The following is a 12262-nucleotide window of genomic DNA, read 5'->3' on the forward strand; positions in this document are numbered from 1 at the left end:
AACTGTAGGTAGCCTTGGAACACTAATGATAATTTTAAATAAACACAGTATCACATGTATCTCTGGTCAGTGCTCCGACGCTTCGGGTTTGGTCCCCGCTTTTTGGGTTGGCTGCGCTTACTCTATCGTTGCCCATCGGCCCGCGTCCGCACAAATGGTGTCGCCTCTACGGCCTTTCCTCTGGGTAGGGGGACGAGACAGGGCTGCCCGCTCTCTCCGGGGTTATTTGCCCTGGCATTGGAGCCGCTGGCGGCCCTGGTTCGTTCCTCGGGGGCTGTCCGCGGTTGGCGGGTTGGTTCCCTGGAGGAGAAAGTGTCTCTATACGCCGATGACACTCTGCTGTACCTGGCGGATGCGTCCTCGTCCCTGCAAGCCGCCCTGGCCATTTTGGAATCGTTCGGTAGGTTCTTGGGGATACGCATAAATTGGTCCAAATCGGTGTTATTTCCCCTCGACTCGGACGCTCGGGCACTGGCGACCCCCTCTCCCTTGATGTGGGTGGATGAATTTAAGTACCTGGGGATCCGGATTACCAGAAACAGCGGCGACTACCTCCCTCGCAACGTTATCCCTTTTCTGGATCGACTTCGCGAACGCTGCGCGGGTTGGGGGTCTCTGCCTTTGAATCTGCTGGGCCGTATTAATATTGTTAAGATGATTTTTTTGCCAAAATTCCTGTACGTATTTCGCCAATCTCCGGTGTGGATCCCGGCCTCTTTTTTCCGTGACTTGGTGTAACGCTCCTGCGTTTTATGTATGATGTGGATTTTCAGCTGCAGAAATATTCCACTTCAGTAGTCATGTAGAGAAACGCTGAGACACCAATCCCAACTCCCAATGACTCATCATGTGTGGATGATCTCAATTCAGCAAGTAAATACACACACTCAATAAGATGTTTCCTAGAGTGACTTATGTATATAGTAACACAGTGATGATAGGCTGAAGAGACAGGTTGGGTAGAGATGGTAGATGACAGACACTTGAAAGGAAATGTTCTTGAAAGTAAGATAGTAGCAGATGGGATGCAGATAGGTTTAGCAATCATGTATGGTAGCAGATGACAGAGTAGCAGGTGGACATACAAGAGAGATCAACCCAGTGCAAGAACAGGTGGTAGTAGGCTCAAGAGCTAGCAATCTTAGATAATGCAGATGTAGTAATAGTCCTTAGTATGCAGAGCTAGATAGTGTAAGCTTTAGTATGAAGGTTATAGAGGTTTCCCCTGTGGGGTACTTATCACTAATAGCAATGTAGCAGAGGAGAGGTTCGGCAAGAGCGGATGATCCGGTAGCGGGATACAGGGATCAGTGCAGCGTGGTTCCGACAGCGAGGTATGCTTGCAAGCATGAGAGCTTCAAGACAGGTTAGCATCAAGGCACAAAGCAGTTTGAACGAACACATGTGAGTGAGAGCCGGCAATCTAAATAGCCATCCAGTCCGGCGCTCAGTGATGACAGCATCAGTCTTAAAGGTGTATGCGCACCTTACCAAAAGAGAATGGTGGGGCACATACACTTATGAAAGAGTAATTAGGGTACCCAAAGGTACCAGAACATTACACTTGGACGCTTGTGTCGGCTCTTTTTTGTGGGCTGGATCGCACCCCAGGCTGGCGAGGTCTACATTACAGTTGCCGGTGTCGTCGGGTGGCTTGGCTCTCCCACACTTTAAGCTATATTTCTGGGCGGCTGTCCTGGTCACCGTCCATTGGTGGTTTGAGGGCTCTCGGTCGAACGCGGCGACGTGCCTTGAGGCTGCTTGCCTGGGCTCCTTGGCGGGTCTCGGAAATCTGCCTTACCGGGGTGAGAGAGCATACCAGTCCCTACCTTTGCCGACTAGTACTACCCTTCGGGTGTGGACGGTGGCTCGTGCGCGGTTTCTCCAACCTAACACTTGGTCCCCCTATCAGCCTTTGTGGGGCAATCCGTCTCTCCCTCACCTGCGGATGCTTCCAGATCCGCAGGTTTGGGCTGATCGCGGAATCCGCAGGCTGAGAGACATTATGCCGGTTGGTGAGCCGCGCACGCTTCCAGACTTGCGCGGCTCATTCGACCTCCCCCGTTGGATAGGGTTCCGCTACCTTCAGCTGCGCCATGCGGTTCGTGCCCAGTTCCCGACCTCTCCGGTCCTCCAGACTGACCGTCTGGAGGATGTCCTGGCCCAGGCCGAGCTCCCTAAACCGTTATCCACTCTTTATGCTACCTTACTTGTTGAGGCCTCTCCGGCCCTCGAGCGCCTGTGGCAGCGTTGGTCTGCGGATATACCTGGTTTGGATAGAGAGGACTGGGACGACTGCCTGGGCCGGGGACCGAGCTCGGTTATAGCTGCCAGGGATAAACTCATCTATGTCAAATTCCTGCATAGAGTTTACTTCACTCCTTCGCGACTGCACAGAATGTACCCTGCGCGTTCGGCTGACTGTCCTAAGTGTCTTCTGGCTGAGGGCTCCTACATGCACATGTTCTGGGACTGTCCGCGTGTGACGGAGTTCTGGGGCGAGGTGTTTGATGTTCTGAACGCCTGTCTCAACCTCAATGTTACATGTACCCCGGAGCTGGCGCTTCTGGGCATCCCGGATCAGGTCAGACGTTCTAAATATTCGAGATTGCTGATAGCTTTGGTTTTGTATTATGCCAGAAAGGAGATAATTATGCAGTGGGGTTCCCCCTCCCCTCCCACGCTGCCGGCGTGGAAGGCCCTGGTTAACGGGGCCCTCCCCATGTATAGACTTACCTATATTGCTAGAAATTGTCCCCGCAAATATGAAAAAATTTGGCAGCCATGGGTAGACAATGTGCCTTAATCTCCTCTTCATTGGTCGTGTTTTGCATACTGTCTGTTAGTTCTCTCAAAGAGGAGCTGCATTTCTTCACGAATTGTGTTTGTTCCATTTTTTTTTTTTGTTGTGCTCCCCATGTGTCTTTTTATGCCTTATGTTACTGTACCAATGTCTTGTGATTGCTTCTACCAAGCCTGTTTACATGGTGGCCACTGGCTACACATTTGCTGTATGCTGTTTTGCCTTGTGTTTTTTTTTCAATAAAGAGCAACCTTGTTTGTAAAAAAAAAAAACACAGTATCACATGACACAGGATTACACAGATACAAGGAATATAAGGAAACACAATAGGGAACACCAAGGGAAGGGGAAGACACTTAGAAATAGGATTTGGGGGAGGTTGATTTGAGCGAGGGGATTACTAAACTTAGGAGAATTCTCCGTGGACCGAGGAACCCCCCTTACATTACTCCCAAGAACATCTCCTCCCTTCAAGGGAGCAGTTCATAGAGTACCTTTGAAGGAAATATAAAAGGGAAAGTGAAATGAATAGAAGAGAAGAAAAAGAGGAAGCTTATAAACAGAGACCTTTGGGAATATAAAATGAGAGGAGGACATATATGTATAACCCCATTTAGAGATTCTGACTTACGAATTTAGGGGAGTATTATGTAGAGACAGGAATTGATGATATAAAGGATAAAGAGTTAAAGTATTCATGTGATAACAGTTGAGGGGGGAGGGGAGAGGGAGAGACTTTTGATTTGTATTTTTTTATTTATTTTTTTTATTATTTTTTTATTTATTTTTTTCTTCTTTTTTTCTTCTTTTTCCTTCCCCAGTTTTTTTTTTTTTCTCTCATCTTTTTTTCTCTTGTTTTATTAAATAACGTTAGAAAATATTAGGGACAATGGAGAGTACCGATGACTTTAGTTAATTGTATCAACTAAGTCCTATAACCTCGATTGAATTTAATTTAACAGATGATGCTGGAAATAATCTTGTGTTGAATGCTTTATAATGTAGATTGGACTTGAAATGATGTACTGGAATATTTTCATTGTCTCTCTTGAATAAATAAATAAAATTAAAAAAAAAAAAAAAAGAAATTTGGAGCATATGTAATATGGCGGCAATGCTGCAGATTCTAGATGAGCCTGCAAGTCAATTCCACCTTCAACCAAGAAAAGCACCAAATGGCAGGTATTTTTAACAAACAGCAAGTTATTTAACCAAAAAACAAAGGCATACATACAGTGGGTACGGAAAGTATTCAGACCCCCTTAAATTTTTCACTCTTTGTTATATTGCAGCCATTTGCTAAAATCATTTAAGTTCATTCTTCTTCCTCATGAATGTACACATAGCACCCCATACTGACAGAAAAACGCAGAATTGTTGACATTGTTGCAGATTTAAACATATTGGACTAGGTGGGACTTTAGATGAGACCCAAGCTGGTGTTGCCCGGCGTCTCCATCCCTATAACAAAGAAAAAAAGAGGTTGAAGGATTGTAAGAGGTGCATGAAAGTCAGCAAGCCCCCAGTCTGATTGTTGCAGATTTATTAAAAAAGAAAAACTGAAATATCACATGGTCCTAAGTATTCAGACCCTTTGCTCAGTATTTAGTAGAAGCCCCCTTTTGATCTAATACAGCCAGGAGTCTTTTTGGGAAAGATGCAACAAGTCTTTCACACCAGGATTTGGGGATCCTCTGCCATTCCTCCTTGCAGATCCTCTCCAGTTCTGTCAGGTTGGATGGTAAACGTTGGTGGACAGCCATTTTTAGGTCTCTCCAGAGATGCTCAATTGGATTTAAGTCAGGGCTCTGGCTGGGCCATTCAAGAACAGTCACGGAGTTGTTGTGAAGCCACTCCTTCGTTATTTTAGCTGTGTGCTTAGGGTCATTGTCTTGTTGGAAGGTAAACCTTCGGCCCAGTCTGAGGTCCAGAGCACTCTGGAGAAGGTTTTTGTCCAGGATATCCCTGTACTTGGCCGCGTTCATCTTTCCCTCGATTGCAACCAGTCGTCCTGTCCCTGCAGCTGAAAAACACCCCCACAGCATGATGCTGCCACCACCATGCTTCACTGTTGGGACTGTATTGGACAGGTGATGAGCAGTGCCTGGTTTTCTCCACACATACCGCTTAGAATTAAGGCCAAAAAGTTATATTTTGGTCTCATCAGACCAGAGAATGTTATTTCTCACCATCTTGAAGTCCTTCAGGTGTTTTTTAGCAAACTCCATGTGGGCTTTCATGTGTCTTACACTGAAGAGAGGCTTCCATCGGGCCACTCTGCCATAAAGCCCCGACTGGTGGAGGGCTGCAGTGATTGTTCACTTTCTACAACTTTCTCCCATCTCCTGACTGCATCTCTGGAGCTCAGCCACAGTGATCTTTGGGTTCTTCTTTACCTCTCTCACCAAGGCTCTTCTCCCCCGATAGCTCAGTTTGGCCGGATGGCCAGCTCTAGGAAGGGTTCTGGTTGTCCCAAACGTCTTCCATTTGAGGATTATGGAGGCCACTGTGCTCTTAGGAACCTTAAGTGCAGCAGAAATCTTTTTGTAACCTTGGCCAGATCTGTGCCTTGCCACAATTCTGTCTCTGAGCTCTTCAGGCAGTTCCTTTGACCTCATGATTCTCATTTGCTCTGACATGCATTGTGATCTGGAAGGTCTTATATAGACAGGAGTGTGGCTTTCCTAATCAAGTCCAATCAGTATAATCAAACACAGCTGGACTCAAATGAAGGTGTAGAACCATCTCAAGGATGATCAGAAGAAATGGAAAGCACCTGAGTTAAATATATGAGTGTCACAGCAAAGGGTCTGAATACTTAGGACCATGTGATATTTCAGTTTTTCTTTTTTAATAAATCTGCAACAATGTCAACAATTCTGTGTTTTTCTGTCAGTATGGGGTGCTATGTGTACATTCATGAGGAAGAAGAATGAACTTAAATGATTTTAGCAAATGGCTGCAATATAACAAAGAGTGAAAAATTTAAGGGGGTCTGAATACTTTCCGTACCCACTGTAATCTTAAAAAATAACTGGCAGGATTTAATGTGTATGCAACCATTTTGAGGATAAATATATAAAAAGAACACTATAGGTGACTGCTGCAATTTTAAACCAATAGAATATATATATAAATTAGTTAATACTAGGTGTATCCTTTATTTTGGGTGTATAAAAATATTGAACATCCACCGTCTTTAAACCTCTTATACATGAAGGAAAACGTCTATAACACATTCAAAATATATAATAAACGCATTATAAAAATCCTTAATTTTAAACAGAGCACAGTTTAAAAACAATTAAAATGCTCCCAAGGCCCTGTATCATGTATATGCCCATACATTTGTAAGTTATTATTAAAAAATGAGCAAAAATATTGTAGGTCCACACCTTTACAGACAGTGCATTATTCTTGATTTTTAAACCCATTTATGAAAAATGTCTGCACTACAATTTGAAATCCAGACACATATGCACATACAAAACTCTTGGATGTGTATGTTCATAACAACTTATAATGTATGAACATACACAGTTAATATTCTTTATTGGACCAATCACCAGTTGCAATGCCCCCAAAAAGCTACATTAATCAAAAAAGAAAGCATCCATAGGGCTTGAAATCCCATAGGGCTATACATCCTGCAGTAGGGTTGTATATTTCTCCTGCAAATTATATGAATTCACAGATACTGATGGAAATGTTCCTGATATATGCAAACTATTGACTCAAAGAAATCACAAATTATAACTCAATTGAACCCTTGTTCGCTTCCATGTATGAAATGAATTCAACAGAAGTGCACACTTCTCTTCAATTTATACATTTGTAGACATTTATTTAAAATGTTTTATCACCTTTAACAAAATCTCTCATTCAGACACCCTAGCATCCATGGAACCGTATAGGTTCATGCATAATTTAGCAAGCTATGTCTTCTTGTCTGTAGCCTCTAAAGTGCACAATAATGACCCATGCCAACATGTGAGTAACATGCTTAATTCACTTAATTTGAGATATGCACCTAAACATAGTTCCTTGGGCACAAAATACATGGACATATGTCTTTAATGATGTGTGCTGCAGAATTGACCTAACCTGATTGTACATTGCAACCTGCTTTGGTGGTCATGGGATGTAATATGTGAGAAAAGGGGTAAAAAAACTGCGCAAATGGTGCGAAAAAATTAATTAATATAAATAAATTTATATATAAATTTGAATATAAAGTGATAAAGTGGGATTTCTCCCACGCTGTCAGCTGCTACACAAACGTGGAATCGTGATAAACAGTGAACAAATGGGGATGTAGCGCTCGACAGAAATATATAAAATAAATACAAACATGTGAACCATATAAACCATATAGGATGATTCGTGCAATAAAGTCTCTGGTGTTCAAAGCAATTAATTGCTTTGGACACCAGATACTTTATTGCACGAATCATCCTATATGGTTTATATGGTTCACATGTTTGTATTTATTTTATATATTTCTGTCGAGCGCTACATCCCCATTTGTTCACTATGGGATGTAATAAATACAAGTTAACATGTGTTACAAAAAACAGTGTAGGAGGGCAGTAATATTTAATCCATGTATCCGATCCCTTGAGGATGAAATAGAAACTAATGCTGCTATTTCCCCCCTAAGACAAAACTTTACAGTATGATTAATATTAAGCAGGATGGTAATAAATTGGAGAAAGAATTAAAGTAGAACTAAAAGCAATTTTTATTTTTTTTTTCATTTTGGATCATAGAGATCATTAAAACCCCTGACAGATTTTTTTTTTCCCATCTGTGTCCCATTGCAGAGATTTGCCTTCACTTTCTGTCCCATAGCCAAACAGGAAGTGAGAGGAAATCCCTGAAAATAAAGGGAATTTCTTGGCTGCCCCCAGGTCACCAGCACTACTATCCCCACTGGAAGATTTCCCCTCTATTACTTTTCTGGGGACAACCCAAAATTCAGGATTTTGTTTTACTTTCACTTTCAAAGACAACAGGAAAAATAGAAAGGACGAATCTCCCCAATGGGGGCACAGACAGCAATAAAAACTGACAAGCATTCTATTTCCTCTCCACTGTATCCATAACAAAAAAAAAAAATGGAAAATTGTATCATACTTACCATAATTTTCCTTTCCTGGTGCCTATCCATGGCAGCATACTAGTGATAGAGCTCCGCCTCTACTCCTCCCTCAGGATCAGTGAGTAGCATAAAAGAAAGGCCCAGCGCCCCGTCCCATCAATCTCTGTCATATAGAATACCAGGAGTGGGAGCATATGCTGCCATAGATAGGCACCAGTAAAGGAAAATTACGGTAAGTATGATACAATTTTCAGTTTTCCTGGTGCCTCCATGGCAGCATACTAGTGATAAATAAATAGCAAAGACAAATGGGTGGGTAATGCTGAATGTGTGAATCTTTAATTGGACAAAGACATGGCCGACTGAATAGTTCTTCTGCCGAACTCCACAGTTGTGAGAAACCCTGGGTTGATATGGTAAGAAGAACGTATGACGTGATGACCATGAGGCGGCCCTGCAAACCGTCTCTAAGGAAACGTTGGCCCTTGCCACCCAGGAAGCTGAGACCGCCCTGGTTGAATGAGCTCTCACCTGGGAAGGTGGAGATAGCCCTTTGACCTTATAGGTTTTCTGGATGAACTTGATGATCCATGATGATAGAGTTCTCTTGGTAGCCTCCTTGCCCCTGTTTTTCCTGAAGGGGATGACAAACAGACTGTCAGAATTTCTAAATGAGCTTGTGGCCTCTAGATAGGCCTGAAGAACCCTAGAGATGTCTAGGTCGTGATGAGTTGAGTCTGAGTTTTGGAAGACCGGAAGAGCCCAAGGCTCTAGAAGATGAGTAGAAGAGGAGACTTTAGGGATAAAACCCTGCATAGGGCGAAGTTCCACTCTGTCCGGGAAGAAGGTAACGTGATCTTCACTTATTCCTAGGGAATGCAGTTCGGAGACTCGTCTGCCAGAGGTGATGGCTAAGAGGAAGGTGGTTTGTAATGACAAATTCCAGAGAGATGCATGTATTACAGGAGAAAAGGGGGGTTGAATAGAACCTCCAAGACTAGGGTAAGATCCTACTGTGGGAAAGGGCGCCTGACGGGAGGACGGATCTTCAATACTCCTCTTAAAAAGGTAACCACCAGAGGATCTTCTGCCCATCTCATGTTGGTTGCAGCTGAGATCCCTGCCACCTGCACCTTAAGGGAGCTTAGACCCAACCCTAAATCCAATCCTGTCTGCAGGAAGGCTAAAAGTTGAGAGGTAGAGGGAAAGATGGGGTTGAAGTCCTGCCCTGCGGCAAATGCTAGGAACTTATTCCAGATCTTAGAATAGACCGCGTTGGTGGAGGGCTTTCTGGCCTTCAACAGTGTCGAGATGACTCCAGGGGTACATCCTAAGGACTGAAACCTTCACCTCACAGTTTCAAAACCCGAAGATCCAACCTCTGAGGGTTTAGATGACATAGTCCCTGCTGGGATAGTAGGTCGGGAAAAGGAGGAATCCTGATAGGGGGTTTCACGCTGAGATGGGTGGCTAGAGGGAACCACGGTCTCTTTGCCCAAAATGGGAGTATCGCTAGAATTTGCACTGATTCTCTGAGGAGTCTCCGGAGAAACTTCAGAATCAGCAGGCGAGGAGGAAAGGCATATGCTATGGAGAAATTCCATGGGCATGTCAGGGCATCGACTGCTTCCGTCTGAGTGTAGGGAAGGCAAAAGTAGAATCTGGGGAGTTTTGAGTTTTCCGGAGTGGCAAACATATCCACTTGAGGAAGATACCAGAGGTTGGAGATTTGGAGAAAGATGTGGGGATGTAGAGTCCACTCGTTGTTGTCTATGAACCTTCTGGATAGTGAGTCTGCTACTGTGTTTAGACTGCCCGGAAGGTAAAATGCCCTGAGATCTCGCAGGTTCCTTTCTGCCCATAGCATTATGGGTTTGACCTCCCGTAGGAGGGTCCTGCTGCGAGTACCCCCCTGTCTTAGTAGGTATGCCACTGCCGCCTTGTTGTCCAATCTTAGGAGAACTCTGTGGCCCTGGAGGAGGGGTGTCAAGGAAATCAGAGCCAGGAATGCTGCTCTTAGCACTAGAACGTTGGATACCACTCCTCTGGTTGAGTGAGACCATTTTTTCTGTAGCTTGACATCTCCGCAATGGGCTCCCCATCCCTGTCCGCTTGCATCAGATGTAAGGATGGTCCAGTTGAAAAAGCCTAGGTGATGGGGGTTGGCAAGATTCTCTCTCTTTGTCCACCAATATAGGCTTCTGCGCATTAAGTTGGTCACTTGGATCTTCTGGGAAAGATGCTGTTTTCTCCATTGTGCTAGAAAACCTGTTTGGAAGAACCTCAAGTGCCAGTGGGACCACGGGACCATGGGTATGCAGGAGAACATCGTGCCCACTAAACTGAGACACTGAGAGGCCGTCAGATAAGTACTCCGAATGACACTGAACATCCTCTGAATGATCATATCCATCTTCTGGAGGAGTAATGACACTGTCCCCACATGGGTATTGAACATGGCCCCCAGGTAAATCATCTGTTGTGTCGTGGATAGGTTGTTCTTTTGGAAATTTATGAGCCAACCAAACTCCTGTAGGGTTTGAAGAAGAATCTCCCTGTGGGATCTGAGCTGATCTGGGTTGCTTGCTAATAGGAGAATGTCGTCTAGATAATGATAAACTCTTAACCCCCTCTCCCTGAGGGGGGCGAGAACAGTTATCAGAATCTTGGTGAATACTCAAGGAGATGTGCAGAGCCCAAATGGAAGAGCCTTGAACTGAAGATGTGTCTTGCCTACTGCGAATCTCAGAAATCTCTGATAAGCTGGAAAGTTTGTGATATGTAGATATGCGTCTTGAAGATCGAGAGATAGCAACCAATCTCCTGGTTCTATGATCTGGACGATAGTATGCAATTACTCCATCTTGAAGCTCTCGAGCTCTATATATCGGTTGAGCCTTTTGAGATCTATCTTCGGCCTCCAACCTCCCGTCTTCTTTCGAACTAGAGAGAGTGGGGAATAGAAGCCTGTGTAACGCTCCGCCAACAGAACTGGCATGGTTGCACCCTGAAGCTGAAGGCCTGTCAGGAATTGAGATAATGCCAATGCTTTTGATGGAGGGGCTGGTATCCTTGTCTCCTTAAAAGAGGCGTAAGGAGGAGGATGATAGAATTCCCACCGGTGACCCAGATGGATTGTTGACAGAATCCAAGGGTCCTGGCAACAAGTAGCCCAAACTGGGAGAAAGGCCTGCAGTCTGGCTCCGACCGGGGAAGACTGGAATCTTCTGACGTCAAAAGGGCTTCCCTGCCTCTTGGGGTGAGAGCCTTGGTTTTGCGAGTGTTCAGAAAGGAGGCCTGGGTGCCTCTCCAGGGTCTTCTGTTATCCCTGTTCTGTCTGGACTGCCTATAATCCCTGGAACTTGAGGGTCAGAATCAGGATGAATAGACTCTGACTTTTCTGTCTTGAGGAAGAAGACCAGACTTGCCTCCAGTCACCCTGGAAATTGCCTTGTCCAGTTTCTCCCAGAAGAGGGCTTTACCATCAAACGGGATCTTATACCAATTCTGCTCGGACGCAAGACCAGCTGTCCAAGGCTTTAGCTAGAGAGCCCTCTTGGCCATTACTGTATGGAGCATTGACCGCGCAGAACAGCGGATGGTATCAATGGCGGTCTCCCCAATGAAGTCTGCTGATATCTTCAGTTCTTTCAGTGCCTTAATACATAGTTACATAGTTACATAGTTAGTGAGGTTGAAAAAAGACATCAGTCCATCCAGTTCAACCTATGATGTGTGTGTGTGTTTGCTTTTAACCGTACATCGTATACCCCTGTATGTTGTTGTCTCTAAGGTGCCCATCTACTAGTTTTTTGAAACTATCAATGCTTCCTGCTGATACGACTGCTTGTGGAAGAGAATTCCACATCCTTACCGCTCTTACAGTGAAGAACCCCTTACGCACTTTAAGGTTAAACCGCCTTTCCTCTAGTTTTAGTGAGTGGCCACGTGTCTTATTGTATCTCCTTTCTCTGAATAGTTTTTTCCTTATGCTAGGGTCGCCAGTACAGTATTTGTACATTGATATCATATCCCCCCTCAATCGTCTCTTCTCCAGAGAGAATAGGTTCAGTGCTTGTAGCCTATCCTCATAGCTGATGTCCTCCATTCCCCTAATCATTTTTGTTGCCCTTCTCTGGACTTTCTCCAGTTCCAGCACATCCTTCCTGAGGACCGGTGCCCAGAACTGGACAGCATACTCCAGATGTGGCCGGACCAGAGTCTTGTAGAGCGGGAGAATAATCTCTTTATTTCTGGAATGTACCCCCAAGTCCTTTTCCATCTTAGACTCACCCAGAGGTTCCCCCCCTAGTGAGTAGCTTGCTTTCTGGTTTCTTGCCCCCAGGTGCATTACTTTA

At 44.6% G+C, this 12262-nt stretch overlaps 1 long non-coding RNA gene across 1 annotated transcript in view; it reads right to left on the reverse strand.

The window, feature by feature from the left end:
* LOC309567504 overlaps positions 1 to 12262 on the reverse strand; it is a 373653-nt gene that overhangs the window by 230244 nt on the left and 131147 nt on the right. The window lies entirely within an intron of this gene.

This window comes from Pelophylax lessonae (genome assembly GCF_965119305.1).
Source record: "Pelophylax lessonae genome assembly, chromosome: 1".
NCBI classification, from domain to species: Eukaryota; Metazoa; Chordata; class Amphibia; order Anura; family Ranidae; genus Pelophylax; species Pelophylax lessonae.